This window comes from Anopheles coluzzii, chromosome 2 (assembly GCF_943734685.1).
Source record: "Anopheles coluzzii chromosome 2, AcolN3, whole genome shotgun sequence".
Classification (NCBI taxonomy): domain Eukaryota; kingdom Metazoa; phylum Arthropoda; class Insecta; order Diptera; family Culicidae; genus Anopheles; species Anopheles coluzzii.
In genome coordinates, this window is record NC_064670.1 from 98,513,695 (window position 1) to 98,532,040 (window position 18,346).

At 46.3% G+C, this 18,346-nt stretch overlaps 2 protein-coding genes across 4 annotated transcripts in view; both read right to left on the minus strand.

Moving 5' to 3' along the window:
• The window catches only part of LOC120947541 (alpha-tubulin N-acetyltransferase), a 600,156-nt gene that overhangs the window by 161,582 nt on the left and 420,228 nt on the right, over positions 1 to 18,346 (minus strand). The window lies entirely within an intron of this gene.
• Positions 1 to 18,346, minus strand: part of LOC120948163 (uncharacterized) — an 86,927-nt gene that overhangs the window by 8,390 nt on the left and 60,191 nt on the right. For all 3 annotated transcript variants that reach the window (XM_040364213.2, XM_040364210.2, XM_040364214.2), the window contains one exon: positions 14,161 to 14,195. The gene's annotated coding sequence lies outside the window, so the exon portion shown is untranslated. The remainder of the gene's footprint in view (positions 1 to 14,160; positions 14,196 to 18,346) is intronic.

The window sequence follows — 18,346 nt, forward strand, 5'->3', positions numbered from 1 at the left end:
TTACCATCATCATCGCCGAGCACATCCTTTCACGGTGCGGTGCAGTTTGCGCTAATGTCTTCATAACATACGCGGAAAGGATGCGCTTGCCCTTGACAACGGGTTTGCGAACCAAAAGCGCGTGCAGCACGCGCTCCGTAACGGGGGAGAAGTGCATTACAAAAACGGGCTGGAGCAAAAGAAGAAAAACGGTCGGCCCGAGTCGGCAAACAAACACCGAGATTGTCCCATTCCAAACATCAAAAGCCATCCCGGACAGGGGTGACGGGGCTTAGTGTGGGGGGTTATGAACGTCCGACCCCACCGTCCGAGAGATGGATCGCTTAATTAGGAACCGTAAAGAGAGATGTGGACAGGGGAGTGTGTGAGAGAAAGAACGAACCTTGACCACACTGGACCTAAGCTTTTACGATCCTTTGCGTTTGGGAGCTCCACTTGGTAGAATTTACAGCCCGGCTAGCCATAAATCGGCCACCGAGTGTCATCAACAGAGTGCCGTGGAAGACTACCGTGAAGAGAGTGTAGGGGGGGGGGGGGGGGGTGTGCAAACTACTCCCGGTAGGTAAATATTTGCCTATGATAATCGTACTGCAAAGGCTTCTTAATTGAGATAGTCTCTTTGCGATGTGCCGGCAGCCTTACAGCCCTACGAAGAAGGGCTTCAAACTGCACTTCAAGAGATCTTCACCGATTCTCGCTCGCATGCCATTTGCAACTAATTAATTGCTCCGTGTGTGCGGTGGGAACTTCTGAAGTAGCAAATTAACACAACTGGGACCTCTTCCCAGTCCTAGCATTTAAGGACATTGAGGCGGTGATATCTGTAAAGCGAGCTGTTATTTAATTAGCTTTATTACTTCCAGCGAAACACCGTTTTGCCCATGTATGCAAAAGGTAAGCAACAACAGGCTGGGCATTGGGACATAATGATCGTGCTGTAATCAAAACGGCGGACGCTTCACGCGCTGATGTGTTATTTTAACGATGCGCACACCAAAACGCAGCACCATGACAACTTCGTTAAAGCTTCGATTGATACATCACTAATGACAAATGACAAATTTTGTGGACCAATGGGGATCTAATGTGACAATAACAATCACATTCAAAAACACACACACAAAAAGCTTGAAGTACTCGGAAATTTGGACCTTTGGAATATTGACCCGGTCGAGCGGATAATGTTGCACCGAACCGTGGTCTGCCGGACGCTTCCTTCTACTAACGCACCGGTCCGTGTCCTGCGTGTTCTAAAACGACGATTTTGCGACGTGGAAAACGCGCGTCCATCAATTATTAAACCGGTACGGGTGGTGGTGGTAGTGGACACAAGATTGGAAGAATTTATCATGCTCATGTTCATAAATTGAATGTGATGGAAGATTTGTCGTTTGTCCGTCGTGATGGAGAGACAGAAAGAGAGTGCAGGTCGCTTGTTTTGCCTCGTGATATCTCTAGCTGGAAGGTGTACCCATACACCTGGGGAGCTTTTGCAAAACAGAAGAAAAAGAAGAAAAAGCACTGCTTTGCTGGACGTGTCCTATTTTGCCTTTCGATCTTTCGACCGTGCGGCCGAGTGGCGTGTACATGACCGATCCCAAGGTTTTACGTTAGTCTACCCCCCCACAACCCCCGTCTCCGAGCATCTGTCCTCTCTTTTCTGGCATATCAAAAAGTCGCCTGGGTATAACGGGGCGGTAGTAAAATGTAAAATTTATTCACTTTATCTGCTACAAACACCCCGGGACGCCCCAGGTACGGCTTTTCCCGGTTTGGCGCTACTCCATGCACTGGTGCACTGTTTGCTTTGCCGAATGGGAGGGTTGAGAGGCAGAGGGGTAGGACACAAAACTCGGTCACCGGTCGCATGGTATGGCGTGCGAGACCGAAACCATTAAAAGGTCAGTTCACTCGACGTCTGGGTTGGAGCGCGATTCACGCCACACGCTGACACCTACCTAACATCGTATCATGTGTGTGTGTGTGTGTATGTATGTGTGTAAATGCAGCATTGCGCCTTCTTCCACCGCCCCTGGACAAGGTGGAACGGCCCCGTCCTTCCCTTTTCGAATAGACGTCTTCTTAGTCCTAGTGGATATGGGTTTGATCTGATTTGTGGCTCCAAAACCCCCTTTAGTTCCCTCTCTCTCTCTCTCTCTCCCACTCTCTTTCGACATTTGCCCGGAAGCTTCACAATATAAATGGTTCAAACCGTGGTCGGTGCGCGGCACTATAAATTAATGACGTCGCCTTTCGTCCTTTGTTTCGTCCTTTCGTTGGTTGGTGGGGTTTCGTTTGTTATGTTTTCTTTTTAAACCACACTTCCTTCCTGTCTAGAAGCAGCAGTAGCAGCAGCACCAGCTACAGTGCTGCACTTACAGGGCGCCTTCATTATGGCAACTCAATGCCCCGGTGATGCTGGTGTGTTGTAGTACTATCATCAATCGCAGTAGGTCTAGCAGCCCGTGAACTCCGCTCCGGTTCAATGTACAGTAATGCACCGGTTTGTGTGTGTGCATCGACCGAGCGAGCTTTTTTCCCTTCCCGTGAGAACAGGGGGGGAAACAATTTTTCAACCCCCCCCCCTCCTGATAAAGCTGGCAAACCGGAGAAAAGGAAAAAGGAAGCGGAAAGTCGTTGAAAATAAATCGTGTAAAAATGGGTAACAAATTGTTCCATTCCCCCTGCTAAGAGGGGGGAGGGAAGGTGCGCTGGAAGCTTTTTGGCGCTTCCAGGTGTAGTAATCTTCGCCGACACGGGACAGTGAAATGGGGCGTGTTAAGAGGGTGAAAACTTGTTGAATGTTTTACTGTTTTTTTGCCGACAATGAACAACATTTTGTACAAGGACGTAAGAAAAGCTTTTAGGAACGTGCAGTAAAACCAAAAAAAAAAAAAACTTTTAATTAGTAATGTAAATTGATAATAGCTGTAGCAGCAGTTACGAATGTCGCATTTTGTCACGCTCCCTGGAAATATCTATTTAAACATTGGTCTCTGCAAAGGCTTGGTCCTATTTTTTTGCTCCAACTTTCATTCCCGGGACTGTAATTTTCCTAATGGTGCACCCATATCTGTGCCATGTAAAGCATCGTGTTTGCAAACGAGCGAACCATTCGAATATCCGATTTGTGTGTTGTTGCAGTTTCGAATTAGTTTTTGCACCACGCGAAAGCTGTAATCCGGCCCATTCCCCCATTCCCTGCTGAGTTGGCAGCAACACAACACAATTTTGTACAAATAGCAAATAAGCCTGTAAGCCATCCAGATATTCCTGATGCCTAATCCGATCCACCAACCGGCGAGAGAAAATCCTTGTATCACCAGAAATACAACAAAACCTCCAATGCGTTGTGCTGAAAAATGCATTTAAAATGGAATGCTTAACCTCGTTTGCATAAGGAAAGCGAAATGGAGTTGTTTTTGTATCCTCCCTTTCGCCCCAAGGGGCGGGTGGGGTGGGGATGGGCTTTAGTAGAATTAATGTTTTTCTGTCCAGCCTGTTCCCCCGCTGCAGACAAGGGAGAGTAAATGGTTGCAAAACACAACAAATTAAAGTCAACAGTATCCTGCGGCCTTTTGTGTGCAGATTGGAACAGGAGGGAGGGTTCGAGAGGTTGACAGAGGGGAAATGGTAGAATCCGGTGGATCAGGCAACGGAGCAAAGGGGACAGTTAATTAGTTAATTGTCTCAGTACTGCCATCCCAACCGTCCGGTCTGAGTTTTGCTTCTTTTTTGTGTGTGTGTGTTCTGAGCTTCCGAGCTGGAAGCTATTCTTTCCGTTCGTTTTTTTACTGCGCCTCCCTGGGCACAGTTACTATAGAAACCGAGAGCAGTAACCCGCGCCATCCCCCTTCCCAATGGGAGACACGGAAAGCTTGAATTATGAGCTCACACAACGGGGAACGAGGAAAGTAAAAACATGCCAACTGGTCAACAGTGCCCGGGTCGGTCAAGTTTTAATAATAAACTCTGGCCGTACTGGGTCCGTCCGTCGACGAAACTTCCGTCGTAAATCATACCAGCAGCAGCGGCAGCCCAGCGCATAATGCCATAAGCGTCATGTTTAGCTAGTGTTTGTGCTTGTGTTGCGCGACAAAACAACAACAGAGAGAAGAAGCAAAAAAAAAACCAAAACTGACCATACTGACTGTACTGTCCGGTCGGTCAGTTCCGATTTGTTTGCCAAACCGTGTGTGGGGCGTAGAATGCAGTAAAGGTTCTGTTTGGTTATTTGCCTTTTTTTGCTGTTGGACAACTTGCGTGTGCGTGCTAGGTCCTACAGGTTGAACCACACCGTCCAGATGATCGACCCAGTGGAAGCTAGGTCTCTCTCTCTCCGACCGTCGGGCGCAATACCGGCAGAACTCGAAACCATGTGTGCGTCGTATTTTATTCCTGGTCACGGCACCAGGTGTGTTCCCACCAGCGATCTCATGGGTGGCGGCGGTGTGGATGATTTATTGAACGGTGTCGGTATACGTTCATGCTAATAATGGTCTGCAACTACTGCAGTGGGGTTGCACCGTTGGGGAGCTGTTTGGGGAGCTTTTTTTTCATATAAAAAAAAAAGTTGGTATTTCGTCGCATAGGGTGATATTTACATGGTGTGCTAGCACATACGGTGTTGCACTGTCGGTGTTTTTGCTCCATTGTGTGTATTGCATTTATTGGAGCAAGCTTTCTACGACGATGATGGTCAAAAACTGAAAAATTCAATCTCACCTTCAAACTGTTTCATCTGTCCCAGAAACATTACCAAACACTCGAAACCATTGACCATTGTAATGAACTTCCCTGTCCTTGAATGGCCTTCATTTTCTGCTTATTAAAACAGTACCATTACACGGTAACGGAGCAGATGCTTCTCCTTTCTCCCCTTCAAGGACAAAGAAATCCTTGCCTTCCTTCAGCTAATGACGTTCCAAAGTGCACTCGGCACTAAAATAATAGAGTGCAGTTTTGCCCCGGTACCTTTTGAAGTTCTTCAGCCACTTCCGTCGGCTCTATGGCGCTCCCCTGAGACGCCCGCCGTCCCCCTCCCCAAAACGGAAGCAATGACGGAGAATTAAGAACCATTAGAAGTTACTGTATGTGACTTTGTTGCAATTGCCTTCCCCCTCTCTATTGCATCGCTCGCTGTAGTTGGCAGCGTTTGAAAATGAAACCTACATGAAACGGCGCACATAAAAGCCTGGTTCCATCGCTCTTCCCTCAATTAAAATGCAACGCTCGGTATATGTGTGTGTGTTTCTTCAGTCCAGAAGCAGCCGTTTGCGACCACAGAACTACGGTCTGGTTCCGAAAAATAATGACCACCAATGGCCCCCGTTCGTTGGTGCATCATCCGAGGGAGGAGTCAAAAAGAAGGGAACCGCTCTTTCCGCTCCACAGTTTGCCATAGTGAAACGATTCCCCATAGTGTGTGTGTGTGTGTGTGTGGTTTCGGCAACTTAATTGGTGTTAAGTTGCAATTCTGCCAATTTTGTACCGAAACGAAAACATGCTCGATCGTACGGAATAAGCCTGGAGGAGTAGGGACAGAGCACGTGCGGGATGCAGTTTGCAGTTTGTGAAAAGAGTTCCATTACATGTCGACAGACATACAGACATGGGTTTGGGAATGGTTAGTTACCTTGGTAAATGGTATAGATAAACTACACAAAATGTTGTGCTACTGCCATGGAAAAAAAAAAGCTTCAAATGGACTGTAAGAGAAAGAGAGAGAGAGGGGGAAAGAGAAGGGACTGAAGGACTAATCTGCCCCTGAATGCCGGCTCTATGCAGAGTGTTGTCCTGGGACAGCGTTTGCTTTAGTAAAATACGAAACCAAAGCTTATGAAAGTAACTCCTTTGATGATGTGTGCTGTTAGGCAGAACGGGAAGGAGATTAAAAGGATTAGAGATGTGTAGATTCCCGGCAGGAAGCATTACTTGAGTAAAATCATTACGATTCTGTGTTGAAGACATGTGATAGCTTGTTAAGAGGAAGCTCTTCTTTCTCAATTGTAGCCTGATGTTGCTGTTGCTAAATATTTGGGAATCAATTCATTCAGACCCAGAAGCAAGATAACCCGACCATTCTGTGGGCACGATTTTGCAGTCATTTTACCGGTATTAAAATAATAAATCAGCTTCACGAATCGAATCGACCCAGTTACTTGGAATGAAAAGTCCTCGTTCAATTACTGGCAGAACTCCCCACGCCCTCGGCAAAGGCTACAACACACCAGCAGGTTGATATTAATGCCGCGGATTGTATCAATCTCAAGCGCGATCTGTCTCAACCACCTCAAACCATCCGCTCAAAAGGGCACACTTGGGTCGGACTTGCGTCGTGGCCAGAGAGAACAATTTCCAGCAAATTGGCCCAGCAAATAGTTTCCACCGATGGCCTTTCGAGATAGGGCGGAAGGAGCGAAGCCTGCAGCAATTTCGTCTTCATCTCACCGTTTGACATTCTGACCCAGTCTGAGTCTGTATGTCTGTCAGTCAGTCAGTCAGTCAGTGAGCGCAGGTCGGTGGGAAGGCGCGTCCAAAAATGCTTCCTTTGCCTTCCGCCTGTCGAGCGTTTTAGTTGCAAGTTGTTCCAGTTTTCTTGAGAGGTTGGCAGGATTTTTCTTACCCTCAGAAACAGGGGTTCGAACAGGTTGGAGGAGAACAGTCACCCGCAGATAATGGCACCACAAGTCGGTGGAGATGATAAGCGACAGAGAGCCAAATATTCCGGCATACTCCTTTGGCGCTGTGACGCTGAGGTTAAGCATTTTTGTAAAGGGTAAACCTCGTCCGATGACTTCCTCGCGCTGTAAATACAGGACCTCTTGTGTCTCGTCGTTACAGCTTGTAATGTAACATCGCACGCTCGCAAACCGCAACCGCCTGGCCGCCGTTCGGTACCACACTTTTCACTTAATGATATTTTCATGCTGCAAACTTTGAGGCAGGATGATAACAATCTGCACCTTGTTTAGCGACGAACGCGATCGAAACGAAAGGTGAAAGGTGGAGCGGTTTTTTGTTGCAAAATAATGCGCCGCTATTATCTTGGTTGGGGCGGGTTTTGTGGAGTTGCCCTGTTTATTCATTTAGCCAATCAATCTCAAGCCACATCATGGCAGCGGACGGACGGGCAGATCGTGTTTCCGTGGAAAGCGTGAAAAGTGTTTTAAATTTAAATTTTTAATTCAATATAAGCCAATTTTGTTAATGGTGTTTCGCTGTGTGAAAAGGAGGCCGCTTTGGAGTTCGTGTTCAGCCGGATTTTTTTTTGCTTTGGTGTGCGATGAAAATTAGTTAGTCTGTTTAAGCTTTTCCTTTTCTTGAGGTTGAAAGGAAGCTGATTTCCCCTTTTCAGAGAGTTTAACTAATCTTGGATGGTCAGAAAACAAACGCCAAAGCTTTACATACTGTTCCGGCCTTTGGTTGCCGCCAACAGGAAACAACACAGGTTCTTAACAATGGCTTAAATCAAACACAAATATTTGCACAACCGAGAGCGAAAGCGGCCAAGAGGAGCAAATGGAAGATCTTCTTTCGCAAAACGGGGAAAAAGTGGGTCACAGAATTTGCATTTTAAACTGATAGAAACATACTTTTTCGATTCCGCACTAATTATGCAGCGGCCACAAATCAAAATCAAAACAACACCGAACGGGCTGGGTGTTTGAGAACAAAAAACAAACAAACAAATCCTAGGCCGGTGATGATCGTTGGGAGCTGATCTCGAGATCATGCCATCCCCCAAAATCGAACGAAACCGTGGGAATTTTGAAGACCAACGGGTCCGTCGGGTTTTGTGTTTTGATTTCCTTCCCTTGCCCGGTGCAGCTCGGTACTTTGGATCACTTTCCATACTTCGCTTTCAAGCTTTGCACCACAAACAGAGTAAAACATTTCCTCCAAAAAACACAATTGCTTTACAGTTATGGGATTTTCCTTCCATCGCAGGGAAAGTATCTCCCGAAAGTGGGGGAGTTAGTGCTTTAGTTTCTCCCTTCGTAACTTCGGACAGTGGGTGAAGTTTTCTTGTCTCCCACCCAAAACGTTCCAGCCCATTTACAGCCCATTCTAGCCATTCTTTTACCACCGGAGATCCGTAACAATACACACCGGGCAAGGTAAGAAAACTGGATCATCTAGCAATGCGTCCCCAGCGTAGTGTGCTGTGCAAGACACACAGCGACCGCAAACAAAAGGAAAATGAGTTGTCGGGAAAGTCAACTGCAGCGGGGAAGGCACGAACCATTCAAAAGAATCGCCACTGGGATTAAGCGGAGCGGAGCGTAGGAGGAAAACGCTCGGAAACTGGAGCAAATAGTGGAACAAAACAAAAAACAAATCTCGAATCGCTTGTCCGAAAAACGACCGGCCTCCACCCCGAATCCGATCCGGGCTCCCAGCACCGGCAAGCAACAACAAAGCGCGAAAGCGAAATGCGGTCTGACCGATATGTGGAACCGAACAAACGTGGCCCCAAAAACGTGCCATACGCCCCCGCGGTACAAACAGAAACGAAGAAAAAGGGCAGCCCTTGAAAGGGAAACGACCGGTCGGCCGGCACTTGGGGACACAATAACGGACGAAACAAAAAGTGCCGCCTCTTCTCACACGGCGTGCGTCATCATAACGAGAGGCCTCCCCCTCGCGCCGGTACGAGAAGCACCGTAAAACAAACCAATATAAAAACAATGTCCGTGCGTGTGCACGTTGTAGTTTACGGGTGAACTTCAGCATCACATTCATATGCGCCGTTTTGTTGTGCGGGACGCCATTGTTAATCAGCCACGCTGGGCCGTCGATCATAATAAGGGGAATGGTCAAGAGGGAAGGTGAGGGTTGTTGTTTCTGCTTTTGTTTTCACACCGGTAAGATCGTAAAGGTGGGCCTTTTGCACCGTCATGCGACCCGTGTGTATGTCCAAGAAGACGTCAAGGGCTTTTAATTCGGATGTGCCGTCATGTGATCGTCATGGCATGCTTGTGGGTCGAAAGCTTTTAAGCGCAAGGGGGATAGCGCGGTAGTGTTCGATTAAATTTGCATGCGCTATGGATGGAGCTTGGTGTTCGAAACAATCCCACCGCTAAGCTGAATAAATTAGATTATTTTTTTGTGATTTTATTTATTTAATTGCTACCGTTTTCACAACATTAGTTTCCATTGCACGAAGCAAAACATTTGAACAACATTGTAAACCTAACTGATGGATACGGTATGTAGGAGTATGCAATATGGATGACTCGTGTGGACAATCACAAACAAATGAATGCAGTGTAGAAGACTTGGATTCAAAACTTGATCTTGGAAAAATCAAACATTTTCTTCAAAACTCTGCTTTAGCTGCTTGATTTGACCTTATTTTTATTAGCTTTTGAAATTAACTAGGTTATTATTAAAACATTTAGCTGATATGACCTTTAATTTTATCATTACAGGGGGTTTCAAGGCACTTTCGAATGTGCACCTCATTGCAGGGTTTTTGAGTCTATTTCCAATGTCTTGAGCCGGTCTCATGGTACAGTCGTCAACTCGTACGACGCAACAACATGCCCGTCATGGGTTCAAGCCCCAAATAGACCGTGCCGCCATACATAGGACTGACTATCCTGCTATAGGGGGTATTCTAAAAAGTCATTAAAAGCCAACCCTACAAGTGGTACAGGCAGCAGCCCTTGACCGAAAACGATTGTTGAGCCAAAAGAAGAAGAAACAAGAAAAATTTCCAATGTCTACAATGTTTTTCATCGATTGCGAAATGCGTCACAATAATGTTTCAGTCCTTCTATATGATTTTCAACACAGCTCAAGATCAATTGAGTTTGACAGTTCATGGCGATGTATGAACGGTCGGGTTCTCAGACAGATTGACTCAACACCCAGGTAAGCTCTTGGTTTACTGAAATATTTTTAATCACATGGCCATCAAGAATTAACTTCCAATCATCTTAAAATAGATGATATTTTTATACTGATGGGCCTAACACCAAGACTATGCGGAGTAGCTTTAGAATTCTTCATGTTACGAATAGCCTCGAAAGACTTTTCATTCATGCACAACAAATAACCTATCACCAGCTTTATTGAGATATATTAGGCGAACAGGCAAAATGCCATTAGTAATTGAAATGGATACAACATTGAGGCTCTTTAATCTCGTTAAAAACGTCTTCAACGTTAAAAATATTAAACAAGAAGTTGAGTAATGTTTTAACTATATCATTTCTTTAATTGAGCTCCAATAAGATCCAATGCTTCTTATCTGCTTCAATCCATCCATCTTAACTTTCTCCCAATTTGTGACAATTTGCACTCCCCAAAAAACCTTTAAAGCGAAAACTTTTCAAAAATTCCCATCTCCACCCCGCCTAATTTCGAACCCTCATCTTCTGGAGCTGGCTGCGAAACCCGAAAAAGGTGGTCTGCCAAAGGAAGCTACAATTAATTTGTTATGACTTCATCAAAACAGTCCACGTGCAGCGTGGGGGAGCAAAAGAATACGGCCACACTCCAGACCAGACCGCAGCCCCAGTAGTCCCGGCACAAGGGCAGTAAAATGTTTGGCCAAACTGAAACAAAGTACCCACAGCGAAATCAAAACGACCGATCATTATTATTCTGAGCTGTCAGAAAACTTTTGCCCCACACACACACACACACACAGTGAGCCGCACCAACCAGTACCCAGTACAAACAGTACCGACAGTTCCCTCCGCCATTGTACCGCAAAAAAAGAGAATGAAAATATGGTGAACCGCATACCACCCGGGCAGGAAAATGGCCATGTATTTGTGTGTGTCTGTGTGAGTGTCTGTTTTCTGTTCTTCTTTTTGCATCATAAATAATACTTTGTGGAAAAGTTGGGCGATATCTGTAAAAAAAACCTCACAAAACGCGGCACGTCAGTTATTTGCCGATAAGGTAGCCATTATTCTGACACCGGAGTAGTCCGGGAGTCTCCCGTCGGGGTGGTTCGAATTCTCCCGGCGGGAAATGCCACCGTCAACCGATTTTAATGCACGAAACTGTTATTTTTCTCCTCTGTTCAACGAGAGCCATCCAGCAAGGCTACGGGATCTTATTCATCTCCCGTAAGTTGCCATCCGACACCTCTCCAGAGTGTCCGGCACCTCGCATGGGGACTCGGGGAAGATGTGCGTGTCATTATTCGCAATTCCCACCGGCGGTACGGCACGGCCCGGGCACGGAAAATAGGGTAAAAAACAACAAAGGGAAGAAGCACATCATTCGTCATTAGTAATCATCGATTCGGTTCGTTCCGATTAGCTTTTGCCCCGATGGCCAGGGCCAGGGTCGCACGGGACGGGCAGCAAGGCACGGCAAAGGGTTTCTGCCAGACGACTCAGCAACAGGCGCCACCGGATCGGAACCATTCAATCATTAAATCCTCCCCAGCCCCAGCACGCAGCAGGTCGTGCGGAACCGTCGAGGAACCATCTAGGGGATTGGCGGTGACAGTACGGTGGGTGGCAGATGCTCGCATAGCACAATAACAACGGACATTATCCGCACACGATTGAGCCGCTGCGACAAGTGTGTAATTCAATCTCGCCCCGTTCGCCTGTGGGAGGACGTGTTGAAGGTCTTCCCATCCCCTTTCGCTTCATCGTGGGCAGCTGGAGGTGTGTGACGTGTGTGAAAATCTCGGACGGTCCCGTTCGTCTGTGCTGTGTAATTCTAACGGCGACGGTACAGACATGGCACGACACTTTGGTTTAGCGGAATTTTGCAACACTACTACTCCTGCCCCGGACTTGCCGGCAAAGAATTCGATTTGGTTGGTGGTGTAGCGCGGTGTAGCTCTGTGTGTACAAGTGTAAATCGAAAGGTTCGGAATTGGAAACAGACCATGACGACGCTGGGAGTGCTCGGTGTGCCCGGGGTTGTGTGCGTGAACCATCGCCCTTCCCGCTGGGTCGTTACAACAAGAAACAACAACAACTACAACAAGCAATCAAGGCACTCTCGGGTACCCTGTCCAGCCCATCCGAAGCCAGCCGCCAATGCGAACAGTGAACCGTATGGAATTGGATTGTTTTTTCATGTCGCGCGTTGTTGGTACGACGCTACGGAACAGTATGACCACCGCGAGAGACAGATGTTCCGGTTTCGGAGTGGTTCCCGTTCCGGGTGGTCTTTCGTCTCCGGGGCAGCGGGAGACAACAACGTCAACATGAGTCTCCTGCACGCATTCGCGTCATTCCAGTTGTGGCGATCGAACAGGACGACCAGCGTTAACTCAAATGCAGTGGGGGAGTGTGGGTTAGGGTTGAACCCCTTTTCCGGTATCCGGAAATCGATCCATCTCAATGCACGAGAGATTTGAAGCCTTTTCTTTGTTGTTGTTGTTGTTGTTGTTGTTGTTGTTGTTGTTGTTGGAGTGCTGGTAGACGAACATCAGCCGCGACGCCACAGCCAAATGGAGTTGCGTTGTAATGGAACGTACGAACATCGGTCATCATGGGGCTCCAACAACACGGTAGCGTACACTTTAATGACTTTCCCATTTTCCGATGCTTCCCACCCCGACACATACACATTGACTCCTGCAACACAACACTATTTGCATAGCAATGTTGGGAAGCACAAAAGGGACGCCCATGTCGTTGGGTAATCATTGCGCGCGCCAACGGTTTCTCATATTACTGGCGCCTTCTGTCGTCTGACTTGGGCTGTTTAAATTCACAGCACACATTAGCACATAAAAAAGTTCCCCCTCTAGAAGCAAGAAACGAACAGCCTTGCCTTTATTTAGAGCATCCGTTACCATTTTTCTTATGCAAAATCGAACGCGTTCGAAGGTTCCAAACCAGGGTTCGATCGGGTTTCCGTTCGGACCTCACACCGTTTTGCTGGTTCGACGGTTTCCTATTATCATAATTATGCGAAACTATGCATGCCAAAAACCGACCGTATGGAGGGTGGGTTCGGTTTTTTGGAGAAGAGCTCAAGCTATGAGCTCGTAAACAACATGGGCACCCCCGTTGAAAGGGCATTAATTGGTATCGTGCTGTGCTTGAAGGCTGCGCGAACCAACACGTCACGGTTAACCTTAATTATGAGCTCGTTTTGTGTGGCTCGCGGAAATATAATTCCCGAAAATACGCTGGAAAAAGAATCCTCCCAGTTCACGGGAATTGAGTGAAATTATAAAAGGATGATGCTAACTTATGGCTGACATACATGGATGCTCCCATTTTCCACTTTTGTCTGGGTTGGGAATTCAATTTACCAAATTTACGAAATCAAATCAAATCAATTAAATTTTACGACCCTTGCGAGCAAGGCCGAGCTTTTTATCGTTAGTTATTGATCTTTAAGATCGCGTGAGCTTCTTCTCTTTCTCGCCTACAGCATGTTGTACAAGGATGTGGATGAGAAATTAACACCGATTATGCGCCAACAGGTAAAGTTTACCCCTCTCGAAGCTTAAAACTGCACTTTTATTATACAAATCCAGTGCGTCGTTTGGGGTCTTTTTGTGTGTGTCTAATTTCCCATCATTTGCTATGTTAATGGGCCATTAACTAGCCAGCCAGACGGAGAGGTTTTGTTGGTAAAGCTAATCATACTGTCATGACTAGGGGAAGAGATAAAGATAAAAGACACCGTACCTCGCTCGCTCAAGCTTCTATCGCACGATTTCTATCACAAAACAAGTTTGTATTCATTTTAAAGCCTTTGACGAAACGATTAGATTTTTCATAGTCTTCAAGAGTTGATGTAGGTGTAATCGTGTGGAGCTTGTTTTATGGAGGTTTAAAGGTCAAAGGTTAAATGCATGGTAATCTTACGCTCAGCAGCTAGATCACAACCAATTTTTGCATAGTCATTTCGTTTCATTTTACGTGATTTTCAAGGTTAAACTCATATTTCTTATAACATCTCCCTATTAGTTAAGGTCTGCTTTTTGTTACAGAACACTGTTGGAATTAATAATGTAGGATATATAATAATAGAAACCTACAATGTTTTTAACCTGTAACGGGTATTGTTGTTAGGTCGTATGTCTGACAACTATACCACTGTATAAAAATGATCTAGTCTGTAATAATTCAGCCACAAACTAATTCAATTTGTCTACAAAATCTCATATCGAATGTGCAAAATTCTATTGTTGAGAATGATTTGACATTAACTTACCGTTATACTTCAACTTTAGCTTCAATTTGTTTTATCTGAAAATAATGCAAAGAAATAAATGTTAGTTTGATACTAGTTTTGTATTGAATTGAGTAGTTAAACACTAAACTAATATATTAAAATTACAGTTTTGATTTGAAAATGGGTTCATCAATAGTTTCTAGTGAGCATTTTTTCCTTTGAAATTTAATTAATCTAACTGCAATTTATATGACGTCCTATGAATAAATGGCATGGTACAACATTCAATGCATTCCATCCGCAATGATATATATTATTCATTCCAAGTATAGCTCAACCAGTTGGTTAAGCATTAATAAAAAAGCAAACACCAAAACCTACTGACTGCATTATTAATACCTGGCCCGCTTGACCAGAGAGCTCTGGTATTCCCTTTCATCCCGATATCCGTCACACTGTGGTGGAAGAGATACACATCAATCAATTCGCACCGGCCCTCTATCTAAGTATCGCCCCAATGCTGCTAATCGTGCTATCGACCAGATAAAGATAAATCCTCGACATAAAACGAGAGCCCGCAAACAAATTAACCGCGATCCATTCACAACATCAAACATCATAATGAACCAAACATTCCACTGCCAAAGTCAACCTGGTCAACGTGCGCTTGCTGTCGGCTGGATTGTGGGATTGTGGGCCGCATACCGTGGCTATTTTTACTGCTAGAGAACGCCTCATTCTTCTACGGTATGGCAAGGCTTTCATGATGACCACGCTATAGCATTCCCTTCGGCGCGCGAGCACTGGCAAAGAAGATTAAATTAATTTAAATATCATCCCTCGGCGTGTAACGTTAAATCCAACCAGCTACACAACGTCCAATTCAAACAAAGCTATGCTTTTGGGAGGGGCCACTCCCCGATGCTTATGCTACTTTGTCATTCTGACCCCCAAAAGCGGGGCCAGACAGAGCCGAATAAAAAGAGGACGCATTTATTGTCCAAAATGAGAGGCTCACAATCCTCTTGAGCGCAGCATCAGCGCAAATATCAAAAGTCAATCAGCGCTAACTTACGGGCCAGACGGTTCGTGAACCTGTCACCCTGAGCCCCGGTACGTGGGGCCTAATGAAGATTGAAAGACGACGCGACGCGAGGGTCCGATTGAGCTGCCCATCATGCCCGATTATTATGCTGCACGGATTGGGACGGTACTGTCCCGCCGGCGCGAGCGTGATTGGGCCCGGTCGACGCCCGATCGGACGAGTTCATTATGCGACCCCCGACAAACCCCGTTTATGGGGAGCATGGTGGTTCTACCCCGTTTCGGGTTTGATTATCGTGAGGGCACACTGCCCGCAATGTAGCATAAATCGTGAAGTAACATAAAAGTTGGTGGTGGAAGTGGCAACTTTAAAACCTGAAAATCAACCCAAAAAAGCTGTTCGGACCAATGGATGGGAATGGGGCAGGCAGAAGCGTTCGTCACGATGCGATACTTCGGCTGAAGCGGTAAAAATCGCAGCAAATCGGTGTCATGACGAATTGCAAGTGCAGCCCAGCCACATCCAACCACCGGGCTCGGTGGGTCCGTTTCGTGGCCATCACTCCAGCCTGCACTTGCACTTTTTTGTGCGGCCTTTTATCCCTTTTTCGGATGCAATGCATCATGGCCCGGGTACTCGTGCGAGGAAACTCGAAATTTAAACCTTTCCCCATTTTCCAGCGGTCGTGCAAACGAACCATCTCGTCCCGATCATTAATAAATGCGCGTACAAAAGCACAACTACGGGTGAAGAGGTGGGCAACGCGGGGACGTAAAAGGGAATGGGGGGTAAGTTTGCCATTTTATCAGGCGAAAGGAGCGAACATCCGAACGACGAACTGGGACAAACTGTGGTCCCGTTCCGGTCGGGATGCGCTCATGCGGTGCGCGTCGTTATTCTTACCCTTTTCCCACCCAGCGCTGTCTCGCTCTCTCTCTCTCTCTCTCTTTCACGCGTCTTAGAACGAATGCACCGCACCGGGGGAGTGATGGGGAATGCACTTTTGTTTACCTTTTTCCCGCCCATCTCTCGCAATCCCCATCAATTTGCTGGGACTGGTTACGGGCCCCGGTCAGGTGCATGCTCGGCCGTCGTCGGGTTTTGTTTTGGGTTTTGAGCGAAATGTGTGTCAGAGGTATCGGGATATCGGTGTCACCGGGTGGTGGTGGTGGTGGTGGTGGTGGTGGGGGGAGGTTCGCAACACGAGAACGATAAATCGGCCTGATGCTGCACGGAAGTAGGTTCGATAACGGAGATTCCCCATTGATTCACGTTCGCGTGTACGGTTGCGTTTTTTTGTTCCTGTGTGCTTGACTGTCCGGTGCGTTCCCGGTGCTGTCTATTTGCTGCAGCTCGCTTTTTGCACGCACAACTCCAGTGGTGGTGGTGGATGCATTTCGGATGTGTGGTTGACCAAGTATCAGAGTCTAACCAGTTCGAAACGCATCGATTGGAATCAATCGCTGTGGTGGCGAGAGTTTGCCGAGGGAAGGGGTATACTTTTCAGTCTGAGGTTCAGGTTTCTAACTGGACCTTAAAGATCGATCGGTAGCGACGACGTTGACCTGAAATTGGTGCTCTTTAATGAAGGTATGCGTGATTTTCTGCAATGCGTTTACAATTAATTGAGTCATTTTGACTTCGTGAGTTCTGAACTTTTCCCTTTTATGGGTGAAGTTGTTATGTAGTAAGTACTCTCTTTACAGTCGTATAATTAGGTCCTAAGGGTTTATTAGCGTACTTCTTGATTGGGTTAAGAAAGCAGAGATCACATTTGCTTAATTTAAATTAAATGGTATATTTTATCAATTATTTGTGACAAGAAGTCCCTCTTTCGTGCCTTAATGTGGCACGTTAAAAGCGTAATTTGCTCAAATCGTTTACTAGAAGTACTTTCGAGTTGAACTGATTTAAGAGGCTACAAAGGCTACAGGCGTGATTTACTAAGATATTCAATCAAGAGCTTTATTGCTGAATAAATGCTGCCTTGATGCAGCACGAAACGATGAACTATCGATGGAAGTAAAAACGGAATGAAATGATCTGCATACGAAAGCGACCCTTTCATCAATACCCTTATATACTAAACATATACTAAACAACATCTCATCTTCATCAACACATGAAATAGAAAGTGCAATGGAGCGTTGAAATTTGAACCATAGTTCAAATCCCACTTAAAAACTATCATCCACAAACACCATCATTACCTGGAAACTTGGAGCGGCAAGAAAAGTGCCCACTCTTCATCTGCACCTGCCCTGCTGTGAGATCAATTGGATTGAATAAATACCAGACGGGTTGAAATTCGATGCCGGCGGCATTTTCACCTGTCCGAATCCGTTTTCCAAATGTGCTCTCGGAAGGTCACATCAGTGCCTTGCTGTCGAAACGAAATGCAGCTCGAATTTCATTGCTTCATTAGTGGTGGTTGTATTGCTGCTGCTGCATCGCTGTTCGATTATTGACCAACATCAAGTCCCGACGAATCGAACCAACTTTGATTTGGTGGTTCATTTTCCGCTCATTTAACAAGCCGCTTCTTGCACACAACGGATGAAACTAATCGACATTCAAATCTTGCCCAACAAGTGGTGGACTTTTCGTGTATTAATTGAAAGCCAGAGATAATTAAACTTTTGCCTTTGCGCAAACAATTTTCCTTGTCCACGGCCATTAATCAAACAAACACACACACACACGAATAATGTGAATTGACATTTGTGCTGCACACCGTTCTGTCGCGTCTCGTCGTCGTCGTCGGCTCGTAAAACACACTTTCCCGCGTACGTTCACATCCTGCCCCAGGGGGGACAGTGTTTGGTCACGTGCTACTGTGCTGTTTGCTGCGCGAGCCACCGAACACTTTCCCCAAACGAAGGCGGTAGGCAGGAGGGGGGGGGGGGGGGGGGCACAAAAAAACCAACGACAAACTCAAAGTGTAAACGCCACTGACTACGCACTCACTTGGGCCCATCGCACTGATCTGTGGCGCTGATCGATCGACTCGGTGGGCGAGTTTAAGGAAATTTAAAATTCACCACATCGCCACATTGGCCCAATTTCGGAGCGAACCGCATTGAGGGCCGCATGGTGTGTCCGCTGGGTTGCGCTTTCGATTGGGGGCTTTTTGTATCTCATTATTGTATGCTGTTGATTTAATGCTTCTCGCTTCCCATT